We start from the raw sequence: 17031 nt of genomic DNA, 5'->3' as shown, positions 1-17031 counted from the left end.
GAACAGGGGTTTAAGAAAGAAATACATTTTTTGCGAATCAGAAAAAAACGAAACTATTAAGGAATTATGAATCAATCATCTTGTCGTCCGCACGCAGAAGTCGAGAACATGTCGAGAAGCAATATTGTTGTTAATGTGAAAAGTACGGACACAGCTGGTAAAAACATATTCACAAGGTTTAAAGTGGCACAAAGTTTAAAAACTAGGCACATACCTTGTTTACGACATGAAAAACAACCACAACATGTCAAAACTAGTTGTATTCTGTGGACATCAAGTGTTGCATGGTTTTGTTTTAAATTTAAAGGCAAACTATCGTCAAACATGAAATGAAGGTAGAAGGAAGACTAAAGACACAATGCTTGGTTAGTTTGAATATATTTTGTGACAGAGAACAGGAGAGGTTTGAACTCCTGCTGATGAAGTTTTGAAGTAAACAACAAGTCTACATGTCCTCGGATTTGGCGATCTCTTAGCAAGGTCCATCCAGGACAAGAAAATAATTTTCTACTCGGGTTGGCCTTTAATGTGTGGGACCTGCAATCTATAGCTGCAGACCCACAGGCGAATACAGGAGTGAATCAAATAGCATGTGATGCAGACATCTTGATGGGGCGCCGGAGGGAATGGGGCCCACTTGGAAAAGTCTACTGAGGCGCGGTCTCGGCTGAAGTTGTATATTGATAGTCTATGTTTCTCTGTCACCATGGAGACAGGGAAGGAGTGAGAAAAGAGAGAGCGTGTTAGCGAGGAGGAGAAAGATCAGTGTGTGTGGGTGGGGGGAGAGGTGGAAGTGACACATACAGAAACAAGCTGACAGAAGACAGGAAGGAGAAAGAGTGGAAGGAATGGGGAAAACTGAGTGAAACATATTTTAGAGCAGCTTGACAATTATCTGACTTTGTCACGCTGCTGCCCTCTCCCCAAAACAAACAAACAAACAAAGAAACAAACAAACAACTAACCAACCAAACAAACAAACAAACAAACAAACAAAATCCAGCCCGAAAAATGCCGTTGTATTTACTTTCAAAATTTCGGATATTGTCTGTCAGTACTTTGTCGACATACAAGCAGCACACCACCGGGCTAGAACTCACAGACAGGACACAAAGACTTGTCCTCAGTGCCAGGCTCAGTGTTTGTAGCAGCCAGTATCAAGCTCAGATGATGGAGGTTACCCCTCAGAAAGCTATTTCTGTGGAAGAAACCACTCTGTAGCCTGAGGCTATGTATGTCAAGTCAAGGCACCATGGCATCGCGAGCCTGAAGACGCTGCTGGAGGAGGACGCGAGCCGCTAGCAGCAATTTCCTAGTCGCTTGTGTCCCAGCAAAAAAATAACTGTCGCATGTTGCATAAGCTACCCTCCCATCTGCTGTCTTTTTTTTCGGTCTCTCTCTTTCTCACTCGTGCACTCCACCCTCTCTCTCTTTCTTTCTCTCTCGTTCTTCGACAGCGGCGTGAACAGCAAACAGAGCTGTCGTGGCAACATCAGCCAAAGATTGCGAGCTCATCTCCAGTTAGTAATTACTTGATGACCCTGCGCAACCCTTGATACTCAGGCAGTTGTGACCCCTTGAAAATTACTTCCCCTTGTCTTTTCTTGTTGGCATGATTCGGTTATTGTTCTGATTCATGTTTTGTGTCACGTTTTGAAAAAAAATTACATAGTCGTCGCAATGAAGCTTACGATTCTACGATCTTCTTCGCGGTGTCTTGCAATTTATTCTCTCGGTGTGTCCTCGGACAACTGCAAAGTTTGAATTTATTTTAAATTTATTTTGATGTTTTGACCTTTATATTGTCATCATCTGAAGGTCTGTTGAACGGTAGCCATGAACGCAGCAGCTGAGTGGTCAGCCAACAGAACAGAAGGCAGTGGATTCGAACCTCACCGGGACCTGTGACTCGAAAACTCCCCATCGCCAACCAAGCAGATGTTACCTGATTGGTCAGGTGAGGCAATAAAAATAGTGAAAAGGTAGACTGGGGCGATGAATGGATAGGATGAAAACTCCTGCCATCAGTTCGTGTTTGAGTGAGATATGTAGAGATGGGAGACACATCGTATGAGAATTGTTTTAAATTTTGTTTTCTGGAAGTTCCATAAATGACACGACGAGTACTTCTTGACAAAAAACTGAAGTTGCCTGCAGATGTCAAAATGGAAACATTTGACATCTCGATAACGGCAATACGATGTCGCCTTGACGACCATCTTGACCAGAGAACAAGGGAAGTCTGATGAAGCCAGCTCGTCTCCCGTCACCCGCTACCCACCTCTTCCCGAATCCAGTCGCTGACATTCCTTTTGCAAGAGCTGGGCAGCCAGAGTCCTTCAGTCTCTTCACCCTGTCATTTGTTCAGAGTCCTCAACATCCTCAGACAGGGGACCTAACCAGCTTTATTCACCCCCCTCACACACACCTCTTCTCATTCTAGCAGACAGGATTTCGGGCAAACAAGGGAGCTAGAAGTTTGCTTGCGAACCACTCGAGGTTGACTTCTTGCCCAGCAGGCTCCGCAGTGAATGGACTCTACCAGACCCAAGACATCTACCAGCCTTGTATATACTGAGAAGTATAAACAACTCGACCCAGTGGAAACGGACTTAGACATACGGTCGGCGAAGAAAAGAAAAAGACTCTTCTCGTCAACTCCCGTGTGGTTGCTTCATTCTGTATTTTTCATCTTCTTGTTGCCTCTTTTGTATTTTTTGTTGCCATCCCTCTCCTCTAGCCCCCGACTGATATACTTGACCAGGTCACGAGTGATGTTAGTATAACGGAGGTAAGACTGACATGAAGTTGGCTTCAAAACCATTTCCCCTGCTCTGTATAATTTTGTTGTTTGCATGTCTGTGCATTCCCTGGGGAATGTACCAGTCTGGCTGGATATGGAATAAAAACTGAGGCAAAACTTTTCGCAAACTTCTTCGCTTCTGCCACTGTAAAAAGAAAAAAAAGTCTTCTCTCCACCATCCACCTCGCCCCCTTTAGTGTGTGAAATCCGCTCTTTTCCACCCGATAAACTAACCCATCAACCGACCGACCTTCCCAGACTCTTTCTCCTGCTGTTAGGTTTTTTCCAGATGAGCGGTGACCATCATACTCGTTTTCTTGAAGCCTGTTATCTTTATTTTCCGAGAAAGGTGTTTATAGCTCTTGTTACGTGGTTTTTACGTGGTCCCCACGTTACCTGGCGAGTGATGTGGTTCAACTTTTACGTTGACGAGTCCACTCAACTGCGAAAAGGTTTTCTTCCTTTAAGAATATGGACGGACATCAAGCCTCCCCCGTGTCCCCACCGTCAACCATTAGCCAAAGGCACTAAATACTGAGTCAGGAAAAAAATGCTTTTTCCTCCAAACGACGCAGCTGGTGTGACCGCCATTACTGTGTGCAGCCAGGCGTGCAATCGGAGGATCAGTCCCAACCCTTCACCCTCCCCATCCCCAGCTTCCACCATCCGCACTGCTTCCTTTCTTGACATGAAATGGGAATTTTTCGCCTCACCCCATCTCTCAGAAATTTAACCAGCAACAACAGCTGTTTGTACCCCACCCTCATCTCTTCCCCAATCGCCGTCAAAGCAATTTTCCGGACTGATTAGGAAACAAGGAGGTGTCATTGTCTTACTGTAATTGTCTACCATAAATATGTGAACTGACATACACTGGGCAGTTGTTGCTGTTTATTATTTGGCCAGAGAGAGAGACAGAAAGAATGTGACAACAAATTTAAATTTATTAATTAGATGAAGTTCAGTAGTAGTAGTAGTAATAGAAATAATAATAATAATAATAATATGAAAATTAGCGTTTTGTGAGAAACTGTCGGGGATGGGAGGAGCGAAATATTCGCACACAGACACACGCACGCACACACAAACAGACACGCGCACGCTAAAACAAACACACGCACGCACGTGCACGCCCTCAGCACGCGCACTCAGGCTGGAGATCGATGGAGCAGTGACAGACCTGATCATCTGCCGATACACTAGTGCTTAACTGTGAGTCAGCATCGCGACCCTGACCTCGGGGTCATGTTCTGATGATAGGTGGCTGCTGATTGGCCGCCGACAGTCCGGCGCGGAGAAGCTCTGACAGGTCGATGATGATCTAGACTCTGTCCAGTCTCAAGGGAGAGGACGCTTCTCCTCCACATTCTCCTCCTGCCCTCCATCCCATGTCAGGATGTATCCGGAGCTACGATAACCTGGCGGATGTTTATCCACCCGGATACTGTCTAAAGTAACAGTTAGTGCACTCAGACCCCAGCAAATATTTACTTTTTAATTAATTGATATTTTTAGCTATGGTCTTCATAACAGGACATCCAGTAAGACTGGACACAGTCATACATTTGAACATGATTTTTTTTTTCTTTTCTTTTTCTTTTTTGTCATCCTTCTTTTTGACCAAAGGAGTTGATTTGACCACCTTGCCTTTATTATTATTGTTATTATTGTTATTATTGAATTCCTACAAAGTTTATGATTGATGGCAAGGAAACATTAGTCAGTTGTAGAACTGGACACAAAGGGTAAGATACATAGGAGACACTGGAAGCGAAGACCCATCACTTGTTGATAAAAGTAACAACGAAAATAGTATTAGTAGATGATGAGGATGAGGAATATAACGACAACGACGACGACGATGATATTGATGAAGAGTCATCTAGTGTTTGAGTTAGAGGACACATTAAGTAAGATTTTAAAAGTGAGTTGAAAATAAGATAGAAGGAAAGGAGCTGCGTCTTTTCCTTCCGAACTCATACCTTTCTGGTGAGACAGAGATAGGGGGAGAGAGAGAAAGAAGGACGTCCTTGACCCTAAAACCTTTTTTGCCGGTAATGACGTAGCCAAGTTGATCCTATCGAAAATAGCTTCTTCATCGAAGACCGTGAAATATTTTCTCTCCAAACACTCGCCGTGATAGGATAAGCTACCCGACAAGGGACGGAGGGGAGGAGGGGTGAGGCGTGGTGGTGGTGGTGATGATGATGGTGAGGTAGGGGGGATGAAGAGGGGTAGAAGGTGGAGGGAGGGGGATGCTGGGCAGTGGCAGTGATGGATTACGGGGACCAAAAGAGGAGCGGTGCTAGAAAATTGGGTCGGAATGAGCTGTTTTCACAGGCCACGCTTCGCTCGTGGCGTCCACGGAGTCAGGGTGTTCCATTACTCCAAGCTCGAATTCCTCCACAGCGCACGTGAGTCCTGATTATCTTCTCCTGTCCTCCACACACAGGAGCACTGACCGAGCTGAAAAGGGCCCAGCGGACCCAATGCTTTTTTTTTTTTTTTTGGTTATTTTGGGGTTTTTCCCCCGTTTTTAAGCTGAACGGGTCTAAGTTCATTACACATTCTTAAAATCAGAGCGGTTCATCACCCAATCACGCCTTCCATTTGGGATACACACACTGAAATACTCACGAGGTGTAGGCTGGGAAGTCACACTAAACATGGCGACACTTAAATGCCGAGAGAGAGAGGGGAAGAGGTTGTGGTTTTCAATTCATTTTGTGACACCGTTAAAACATGGGTTTGTTTACGACATCTTTGGAGACGGACATGTTCAAACTGTGACATCACACTGGGTCATGGATACATCTAAATCAAAATACAGGAGACCTCCAGCCTGTGACATCACTCTTGAATATGGATACACGAACTAATATCCCTGGATTACTGGCAGACGATTTTTTTTCCAGTTAACTGCTAAAACGAGACTTTAGACGACATAGCTTCCGGTTTATTCACATTTCAGATTAACTACTAAAACGAGGCATGAGACTACAAAGCTTCCGGTTTATTCCCATTCTTTGTTACGGCTCGCCGAGACTAACAGCGGATCACTTCGGAAGAGGCTAAGTCTTGGTCTTGGCATACAGACAGTAGTCCACCTATACACGTTCTTGATATATACGCATGTCCAAAGTGACCTGAAGGATGTTTTCTTTTTTATTCTTTCTCTCTCTCTATATATATTTATACCTCAGTGTGCACGCATGTGTTCACTTTATGAGTGTCGACACTTTAGTGCACGTCTCTGAACCAGTGATGCAGACTGAGCCAATCAGGGAACCAACAGTTGCTGGCTCTGAGGGGACCAGTCTGAAAGGGAGGTGGAGTACCTACCAGAAACCTAGCTTTTTGTGAGAGCGATTGTCCTGCCATCTTTCGCCACTGACAAGCACAAAATTACTTCCCTTGACCGACCTCTCCAAAGCTCCAAATCTTCTTGGCGAGATGACGGGAAAACAGCTCTTGATGGACACAGAAAGAGCCAGCAGTGTTCAAGCGTGGAAAAACTACATCCTGGAATTGGCGTTAAGAGATAGGCACAAAGGTTGCTTCCCTTTGCGCCTTTCAATGCGGCTTCAGAGTTGTTTCCCCTCTTCGACGTAAAGATGACGGGTGGGAAGGGGGGGCACGTCTTATTCCTAATGCACCGGACGTGACGTCTACGTCTCTAGTAATTCTTTTCTTGGTTTCAAGAAATGGCTTATAAATATCTTCTTAGACAAAACATATTCTGCTACAAAATTCACTAATAAACTTTTCATAAAGATATATTAATTTACAGATCGTTCAATACATCGACAGATGATAACGGAAAAGAACGAGTAAACAAATTTGACCTCTTGAACATAGATGAGAATTTCGATGTCAAGTAATCTTGTGCAATCAGAACTACACGTTTACAAATAAGCATCATGTAACACACCAGACATACCTTCTGAGAATTGTTGTTGCCCTTAAAACAACAAGAAGTCAATGTCTTGCTTACATCGATGTAAACTCTCATACAATTATTTTATCCGACATTGACAGTCTTTTATCTAGAACATACAGATATTCTATCGTACATTATGAGGGACTTAGCTGTCAATATTGTAACCATTCTAATAATCCACTCTTTTCATAAAAGATTTTTTTCCCAAAAGGTTAAGATTTCTTAAAGTTCTTACATTTTTATTCTTGAAGGGCATCCACAGTCCTGGTCCTGGTCTTGTTGGCGCCCTTTCTCGAAGGATATTTTTGTCTTTCTCTTCAGAATGTGGTGGACAAGGCAACTTTAACCCATTTCGGCCGAGCGGCGCTGTGGAATGCAAAAGGGGAAAAAAGAGCACTTTAACTCACTGCGTACGAAAAATGAATGAATGGGCGACTGGCGAGAGAAATGGATTTCAATGAGATCTGTCACGCTACGTCAAAGGGGAGCGAACACTTGCTGAAACCGTTCTGCGGACAGCGGCCTCTTTGAAATGAAAATCGATTCCTTTATGGATGCGCTATCATGGTGCCGAAGATGGATTTCAAATCACCCCCAGGCAGGCCTGTCACAGACCTCGTGGTGTGGAAAGAGAATGGATTATGGATGCGAAGAAGGTGGCCGTGAGGAATGTGATGTGTTTCATCCACGAGAGGGAAGGTGGGAGTAAGTGGATGGAGGGAAGAATGAAAAACATGGCTGCAATGATGGATAACAGGCAGAGTGATTTATTTTTTTATATATTTTATTTCCATACACTGTGATGACAAATGTCTGGGAAAAAATATACAAACTGGATGGAGGCTGCATTTCATTGTCTTGGAGCAGAAATTATTTGTTTTTCGTCTTGGTCGTTCAACATACTGCTTCTATTTCTCTCTGTTTATCTCTGTCTCTATCTTTCTGTTTGTATTTGCCTAAGTCTCTCTCTCTGTCGTTCTGTCTCTTTCTGTGCCTCTCTATCATTTCTATACATTGTGAATGTCCAGGAAAAATATACAAACTATATGGAAGCTGGATTTCCTTGTCTTAGAGCATTTGTTTTTCTTCTTGGTTGGTCAATATCCTGCCTCTTTTTTTTTTCCTCTGTGTCTCTATCTCTATCTGTCTCTGTGTACTGTCTCTAACCTCCCTCTGTTTGTATCTGTCTCTGTCTTTCGATCTCTGTATCCGTCTCTCTATCTATGTCTATGTCTGCCTATCTCTTTCTATCTCTCTGTTTGTCTCTGCTTCTTTCTCTCTCTTTCTATCTCTGTCAATGTACTTTTCGTGTTCTCGGGTATCACATTTCACTAAGGTAGAGTGAGCAAACAAATACCTGTGGGCTGCTATTTGTCTCCGACACAAGCGTTCACACAACACGTTCTATACACGCAATATGTTTGTACACAACATGTTCTCTACACACAGCACGTTCTGTACACACCCTACATGCATGTACCCCCATCAGCGTGTGTCTACAGTTCGACATCAATGACCACCCAGAGAGTAGTAGCTTGTGTAAAGTGGAAATTAGACCGAACCTGAGAAGCTATGATAAAAAAAAATGCAAGGAAAAAAAAGCAAGCAAGAAAGGAAAAAAAATGGATGCAGCTTATGTCTAAACAAGATGAAGTAGGAAATCTCTGTCAAGGGTCGTCTGTCAAAGGTCGACAGCGTCTACGGGCGACCTTAGCTGTGGTGTACACTGTACAGCCCCGTCATGCACACGGCCTCACTGTCGCCTGCTGGTGGACAGAGGCTCAATCAGAGCAGCAATGATTGAGTCCGACTAACCCCACCCCTCCTTCACCAATGATACCCCACTACCCCGCCAACCCACTCCCCAGCTTCATCCTCATCCCTAAATCTCGTTCACACTGCTTTTCGTGGTCAACATTTGATTGCGAGGACAAGAGAAATAAAAAGGAGAAAGAGACGACGACGGCGACGACGATGATCCCAGAAAAAGAGATAAATTCGGAATGTTAGCGGATGAATGTGTTCTTGTTGTGTATTGTCTCACTTGAGAGAAAAAAAAAATGTCCCCCTACCCCAACCCTCCACCTTCATGTGTCAGGCGAGGGTGAGGCTTTGAAAGGTTCTAGACAGACAGAAGTCTTAATCTTATCGCATGGCCAAAGTAGCTAAAAACAGCGCTGGGGTCCCCCCCTCGGTGAGCTACGTACCAATTACGTTGATCGAACTGTCGATCCGGGACAAATTCTTCAGGCCAGCCACCTTTCAGTCCCGCAATTTACCCATTCCACTCTTTTCATCTACCCCGCAGCGCCGGTGGATCGACGGTGAGAGAAGGAGCGAAGAAAAGTGAAGGGTGGGTTGGTGTGGTGAAGAGTGGAAGCAGTACTCGATTTGAAAAAAAAAATCAGATTGATTAACTCAGCTTGTCCATTACAGGGTGTGCGTGGTGGGTAGGAAGGTGGGGTGGAGTTGGATGAGGGTTGGATGGGTGGATGCTGCCCACTTTGTTCCACTTGAAACGCAGCAAGATCTGTGGACGCACCGTGCAAGCCACAACATGATAAAGTATCTCGGAGTTTTTACGAAGCTTTGCCTCGGTTGGACAAAGCTAAGACAAACAGGGTTCAATGGTTGTGTGTGGAGGGGTAGTGGGGTGCAGGAGGAGGACGAGAAGGATGGGGTGAGGGATGTCGGGAAGACTGGTTGACCAAGACTTGAGGTGGGGTACCTGAACTGGAGATCAAAGGTTCGCCATCCAATGGGTGACTACTTTTTTTTTTTTTTGATCACAACAATAGAGGACACGCACTCTTGTCGATAAAAACCACGTTTCTACTGGCAGCACTGGGAACGATGTCTATATACTACATCCTCCGACTACCAGAGGCCTATTTTACCTGTACCTTCTAAAGGTGGGACTCTCAGCTGCTCCAGGCATTATATTCTACATTTATAGATATATATATATATTTGTATAATATATCGGCATTTTATTCTAAACACACCTGTAAAAAAGATGCACCCGCACATACCAACACTAATCACAAGTAAAGCACCCAACTTGCAGAACCTACCGCACACCTCTATGGCAATCTGCACATCCATGGTATATCTATATGCTCAGAGCATTCTTTTTAATGAATGTGTTTATGCACCATATAAATAAACACGATTTTTATTATTGTTGTTGCTTTTGTTCTGTTTTTGGACATTACCACCACCCACAACCTCAAGCCGCCACAAAGCCCTACGTTAGCTCCGAGTCATTAAGTTGTGATTTAATAAAGGTCTGATTTCTTATTCATGATGTGAAGAAGTCGTGTGGAGCTATCCCAATTATCGGAGCCTTCAGTTCAGAGCTTCCTGGAACTTTCCAACCGTCGTAAGCATTTATAGCAACTTTGGAGGTTTAGGGGTGAGTGGGAGGGTGAATCAACAAGAGTAGCAAGACAGAAGTCGTAAGGTCCACAGCACCAATGTTTGCTAATGTGTTTTCGGGAAAACGGGATTAGGGAGGAGTAGAGGGAATGAGAATTCTTACAGAAAGATAATAGTTTTAAAAGCTTTCCTTCTCACATCGGTACCATTCAGAGTAATGGCCCCTGGGCGCTTAAAGACCAACCAGAGCGTATCTTATTTCATGGACTGCTTTGTCACGTGCACGCCTTCCAGCCTCGGTATGAGCAGGAGCACACAAAAGTGTCTCGATGGCATGATCGGTGTCTGTGGTCAAGGCAACAGCCAGTCGGAGAATCAGGCTCGTGTGTTGAGTGAGTGCATCCATGTCTTAAAACGGTTTTGCGGCTTTTGAACTCCTTCTAAGCACAGATGAGAGAATGACGGTTACAAGGTTTATCTGCTTTTCTCATCTCTTTCTCTCTCTCCTGTCCTGCTTTAATGTTTGCAAAAGTGTTACTGTGATACTTGCGCTGCTTTGCTGTGCAGTGGGCCATAAAGTTCATCATCATCATCAACGTCGTCGTCGTCGTCGTCGTCGTCGTCGTCGTCGTCTTTCGAAACCAGAAGAGTGGTTTTTTTCCTCTCAAAGATTTGTGAGAATCAGTGCTCTCTCACACACTCTCTCACACAAAGCTAAGTGTTTTCAACAACAACCCATTTCGCTCAGGCTAGCCTTTAAGTTTCCAAGTCCCACAGACTGTTTCAGACGCAACAAGCAATAAAAACCTCTCAGCTTGGCTCCTGTAGCTTAAACATTTCTTGATAACCCTTTGCACCCACCTTTCCCACCTACTCGATTAATGGACGACGAGCGAGCCGCCACGCACCTGTAACACACGCACCTTTACAGGTAAAAACACGGCCGTCAGATGTCGCGGCCACCACCGACAGAACAGCCTGGCTTAGCACCGTCTCCGGTGACAATTCTCGCCCATTATCGCGGACCCGTGAAACTACGGTGTGAGGTACCTGTGCTCGAGCAATAAAATCTGGTTGCTGGTGAAATTTGAAATGTCGTGAGGTGCAAAAGCTGTTTCACAGCTTAAAGCACTTCGCCAGCTCACAGGTAAGGTGCAGGGGACCGGGGGAAAAGGGGTTTTCGTTGATATGTTCAAACGGTTCCTGCCTTATCGCTAACTTAAGGCTAGAAGTGCTCTTGATGATTTCAAAAGAGATTTGTTGGAGTCAGTGCTTGAGAGAAAAAAAAAATCTCGTTCAATGTATGGGGTTCGAAGGTGAATGTCACTTCCTGGAGCCGTAGTCATGAAGCGAGGGTAAGTCGTTGCCCTGGGGCAAAACAGGAAACTCAAGGACTAGCACCTTGTTCCGAAATTGTACAAGAAGGTACATACCCTTAAAAATATTATTTTAACCTGGAACCTTAACCTAAAGCGATGGCAAAGGGTATAGGGTAAAGATATTTGAAGCAACGAGGATCCGCTGTATAACATTTTGCCCTCAGTGAAACAACTTTCGTTTCATAACTACTGGCCATTGGTAGGATGGTATGAGTGAGATGAATATTGAAGACTGAAATTAACTAGAAAGAAAAAAAAATAGAGAAGGAAGGCTAAAGGACACAGCTTCGAAGAGTCTAGGAGGATAGTGATGTGTCACATAAAAGTAGACGAGACAATCAAAGAGATTAGAACAAAAAGAAAATCTTTTAAAATTTCTTACAAATAAAGATAGCTGATGGCAAAATCTTCGAAAATAACACGAGTTTTAGTTGACTTTTACACAACCTTTCAAAAAGAGTATTTCAGAAATCGCTAAATTTACTACTGTACAAGAGTGAATGAGATATGGGAAGAAGCGATTTGAACTTCGACATCTAGACACAGTGAACTTACTGCCTCCACACCACTTAAAACATTTACATTTAACCTTTTGAGAAAAAGGAAAAGTTATCAGAAATGTTGAAGAAGTTTTTCCCTTAAATTGCAAGATCACAAACTATATAAGTGAGAAAAAGTTATTCAGTGGTACATCGAAAATAAAAGTACTGTGGACGGACGAGATTTATATTTCACCCTCGCACACACACACAAACCATATATATATATACATTTGTGCACATACACCCACGCACGGACATAACCATCTGGGTATTCCCTCATCATTCCCCTTTCCCTTCCTACTGCCCACCCGACACACCCGACACACCCGACACCGCACGGCGCCATGGAATTTACTTACAGTCCCTGGACACCCGGCCCCACGGGGCTGACAAGGATGTCACATTAAAGACGAGCCGTGAACGATGATCCACATAATTCATGAAGACCAGCAATAAACATCGGGAAGCGACTCATTGAATTAAAACGTTTGCTCCGCCATGTCCCCGTGCCACCCTCTCTTTCTTTCTCTCCCTCACACACTTCCTCCCCCTTCTATTGCTCTATTGTTCTCTGTCTCCCCCTCTACCACTTTTATTATCTCTCTCTCTCTCACGCTCACTGTCCTTGTCGGTTCCTATGGTAATACTGGCCAAGAAATGAAACCCTGTTGTACTGCTACTCTGGTGTCTACTACAGCTACAAACACAACCATCATCAAATGGCTTCTACAGCAACAGTTATTGCTACACAACTACGACGGCTACTATAGCTACAACCACTACTACACTTACTGCTACATAGTTACAAACGGTTAATACCTTGCCATTGCCATGTTGCTACTACTTCAGCTGCTACTACACTACTACATTGATACAACTCACAACCGCTTCTACCCTTTGAACTCTTGCTCTTTGTCCTCACTGAGGTTCGATGACCTGAACAAACATCGCTATTGTCGGATGTGTTATCATCAAGCGGTTTAGAGTTGAGCAAAGCATGCTTCCCCTCCACACAGCGCCAACCAAACCTGTTCTGACCCTCTTCATTCCTCCTGTCCATCTCATTTTTCTCTGACTCAAGTTTCTAACGCCGATCTCGTGTTTCTAATTAGTCTCTCGGATTTCTACTCGCAGCCTCCTGCCTCGAACTCGAATCTCGCTTTCACAACTTCAGCCTCATACTCATGTCTGCCACTTTGATCTCATCTGTCTGGAAAAGAATTCAAACAGGCGACGAGAATTCAGTCAAATATTATCAAGTACAAGGGCACAACTACAGAGGTATTCCTGGAGGAAGCTAGAAATATGCAGTTGTCACAATGAGCCAAATTAAGGCTTCCGTACTTATAAATAAATAAACAAACAAAGCAGGAAGTGACTTTTCCTCAACTCTCTCCGTGAGCTTTCCCTAGGGAATCTTCAGGGAACATTTGTTTATACGAGACTATGTTCACATACTACAGCAAAACTCATTTCCTACAACTACTCTCGGCTTGTCCCCCTCCAAAACCCTCGCCAAGACTGACAGGTGCGATGGTATTTATTTTCCTCAATTTTTTTTATACTACTGTGACGTCAGAATGATTGATGAGCGCGCCAACCTTCCCCACCTCCCCATACCTTTCCCTCCCCCGATTCCCCGTTTGAAGCCCTCGTCTCCCCCCAGGTCGCGGCGGAAGCTGCTCTCTGCTCACGAGGATCATCAGAGTAAATTAACATAACAGACAGCAATAGACGTCAGTCGGCGACGACCGGGGCGAGGACGCTAGACGACCGACCAAGAAAATGAGGCCAAGAAAATCGTGCGAAAGCGTCGGTCATTAGCTTGGAACAGCAAGAGGCAGCTGTCTGCACCAGTTAAGATCAAATGGCAAAGCCTGGAAGCTTTTCAAAATGTTGCTCCGACGAGGAGGAAGGCGAGGGTAGGGGATGCCGGGTGCGGAGGAGGGAAGAAGGAGAAACTCGTCATCTGCACTTAATAGTTCGGGCTATTTCGGTTTTTTACTTTGCAAAACGTGATCCAACATGTAACTATAAGAACAAACTGCAAACTTTTTATTTTTTATTTATTTATTTATTTTTTTTTTTTTGAAAGGAAAAGTTGATTGATAGGAGCAGCATCCACGTCTGTTTTAATTTGTGACTAGAAAGTAGAAACAGACTCAGGACCTTGGATAAAATTGAGTCAGGAGCCCAAATTTTCCACACACACACAAATAAATAAAATAAACTCACACTCACACACTACCTCACTCACTCGCAAACAATACGGAACAATAAAATAAACCTCTATTATTTGGCTTCTACTAAAAATTATTGGGCATCGTCACAAACGCAAATCGATGTAAAAAAAAAATCGAAAGAAAAGAAAGCAAAGCAGGATTACATTGTCTATGTGTCAGATCAATACCAGAGGAAATTACCCCTGTATGCAGAGAAACCCGGAGACATAACAATGACGAATCCTAAGTGGAAACACAGGCAAAACAATCCCCAGATTTTTTTTTTTTTTTATTTCACCAACCGTCGTCGGTTCAGTTCGAAGAGCAGCGCTAGTCCTTTTCTCGCAAAATGTTTTCAGAGAAAACACAACAGCAAAACTAAAACAAGGAAACGGCGACCCCCACCGTCGTCTGCCCGGAGATGTTGTTGCCCGCTACACATGCAACACACTGGCCCTCGTCAGTTAAGGCCGCGTCACACGGTGCGACTGAGTGAGTCAGACACAATCACGATCACCGCTTGAGCTAAAAAAAATGCGTTCACCTTCATCGAGATTATGATTATCTTCATCGTGATTATTTTAAATTATTCTTGTTGCTCGTATTGTTGTTTTTATTGTGTTTATAACTGCTTTGCCCTCTAGAGAAATGCCGAGCAATAAAAAGCTAAAGGCAACGCGGTGAAAAATAACAATCTAAAGAAGTATGATGAGAAGAAAAAAGAAAAATGGGAAGAGAAAGAGTAAAGAAAACAAAAGAAGAGTAACAGAAAGATATAAAAAAGAAAGAAGAAAAGATAGAAATAAATAAGAAAGATGGAAAAAAACCACAAAGAAACAACAACAACAAAGTGAATTCTGCTGTATATTTTGATTCTTACGATTAGTTTTCAGCAAATGTTTTATATTTTGCAAGACCTGGTGTGGTTCTCAAAGCATTATATCATTTGAATAAAACAAAACATGAAAGCTGCAACAAGAACTTGAATAGCCGTGCTGCCAAGGAGAGAGAGATGTGTAAATAGAAACCTTTGTCTAATATTTACATCGGAAGAAGTAGTAGAAGGCAGTAAGTTTTACCTGCTCGAATTTTTTTATTTTTTGAGCGACTATGGCAGACATCTGCGACCTGTATTTTGCAGCGGGTGTCTGATAATTATAAATGTTTGCACAACTTTCCAGAAGATTTCATAATAAATAATTTGTGTGGTGAAGGTTGCGCACGAGTGATTATATAAACATAGACAGAACAAACACCAGAAACTAAGACACACACACAAAACAAACAAAACGAAAGAGAGAAAGAATAAAAGATAGTTTGTTCGACAAAGTGAAAGATATTTATAGTTGTCAAATCAGTAAAAGAGTTCATGGGGACTATACTCTCTTTCTCTCTTTTCTCGCTCTCTTCTCGCTCTCTTCTCGTCTTTCTCCTCTCCGCCGCTCAGGTTTTTGAACTCTCCTCGTCTTTCATGTCAGCGCTAAGCGAATTACCCACGCACGGCAGCACACATTAGCATGTGACACGCTCATGAATATTTCCCCTACATTCTTGTGTCTCGCACACATCGCGTTATCTCCCCTTCTCATCGTCAACATTCGTGATCTCGTCCGCAGCTCGAGACGGCTTCGTCGATTGGGAACGCAAGGGAGATAATGCTCGCGCCCGCGTTCGTCACGAGCCCTCGTAACATCCGGGTTCAGGTTCGAGGTGAGTAAAATATTCTAAAGCCTAGCAGTCATGGACACGGAGCAGGCCTACCTACCTAGATCTTTTTAACGACCGCTAATGAATAATAAGTATAGCAGAGATCGTTATTTAGTTCAACAGAAGCGACCATGGAATTTTACTAGACTTGATAAATAAACTTTTGTAGACGTGGTGCGTGTTTTTTCTTTTTCGTTGTCTCTCTCTCTCTACCCAAATCCTTTATGGGTTAAAGGTTACGCATCTATTTAGCAGTTTTGTCAAAAGCAAAATTAAATAAATAAACACTGCGTCATAAGGGTGTCGAACCCACCAGAGTGCACACCTTCGAGGTTGGAGGCTTTTTGCTCTAGTCAGTCGGCTATCCAGAGAAAGAGAAAAAGAAGAAAAAAAACTGATAGGACATAAAAAATAATAATGTCATATATGGATTCCATATTGCTATATCCATTGTATCTTTACAACGTAGGCACAATACATCACAGATAAAAGCTTTTTTTTGTGTGTGTGTGTGCAGCTCACCTGCTTGAATTCATGAATCTCGCAAATGGATTATGATTATTTGCTAAGATTAATGAGGAGGTTTAAATTTCGATAAACAAAACCTGGCCGTTAGAAAAAAAAAATCTCTAAATCAAATCTCTCCGGTGGGCTTTCAAATATCAGTTACCCGAACGAATCATAGGTGAGCGAGTCCATGCATTATTTTCCATGCATTTTATAAATAAAATAAAAAAAGAAGAAAATAAACAGTAGCGAATTTAGCAAATTAAATCATAATTATTGTCATGATAATTATTAGCGTTAACAACAACAGCTCAGTACGAACGCCTTGTCAACGGGTCACTCCCAGTGGCTTGGTTCATCGAGAGATTACACCAGCACAAGCACTAAGGAGCAAGTGATAAGGCTAGCGCGGTCATCCTTTCAGACTGCGACTGCGAGCTAATTGCAATCGGTGATGAGACAGCTGCGGAAGCCGCTGACCACCGGAAGTCCATGGAGATCCTTGCGGTCACTTGCTGTCGTCAGCGTTGGTCACAGCGATCGTGGGACAGAC

General features: G+C 43.4%; 1 protein-coding gene across 8 annotated transcripts in view; it reads right to left on the bottom strand.

Annotated features, from left to right (window-relative positions):
• Positions 1 to 17031, bottom strand: part of LOC112568014 (roundabout homolog 1-like) — a 278799-nt gene that overhangs the window by 241566 nt on the left and 20202 nt on the right. For all 8 annotated transcript variants that reach the window (XM_025244995.1, XM_025244993.1, XM_025244994.1 and 5 more), the window contains one exon: positions 6979 to 7109. The gene's annotated coding sequence lies outside the window, so the exon portion shown is untranslated. The remainder of the gene's footprint in view (positions 1 to 6978; positions 7110 to 17031) is intronic.

This window comes from Pomacea canaliculata, linkage group LG7, assembly GCF_003073045.1.
Source record: "Pomacea canaliculata isolate SZHN2017 linkage group LG7, ASM307304v1, whole genome shotgun sequence".
Taxonomy (NCBI): Eukaryota; Metazoa; Mollusca; class Gastropoda; order Architaenioglossa; family Ampullariidae; genus Pomacea; species Pomacea canaliculata.
The sequence above is the reverse complement of the archived record's forward strand: the minus strand, read 5'-3'. Positions and strand labels throughout refer to the sequence as shown.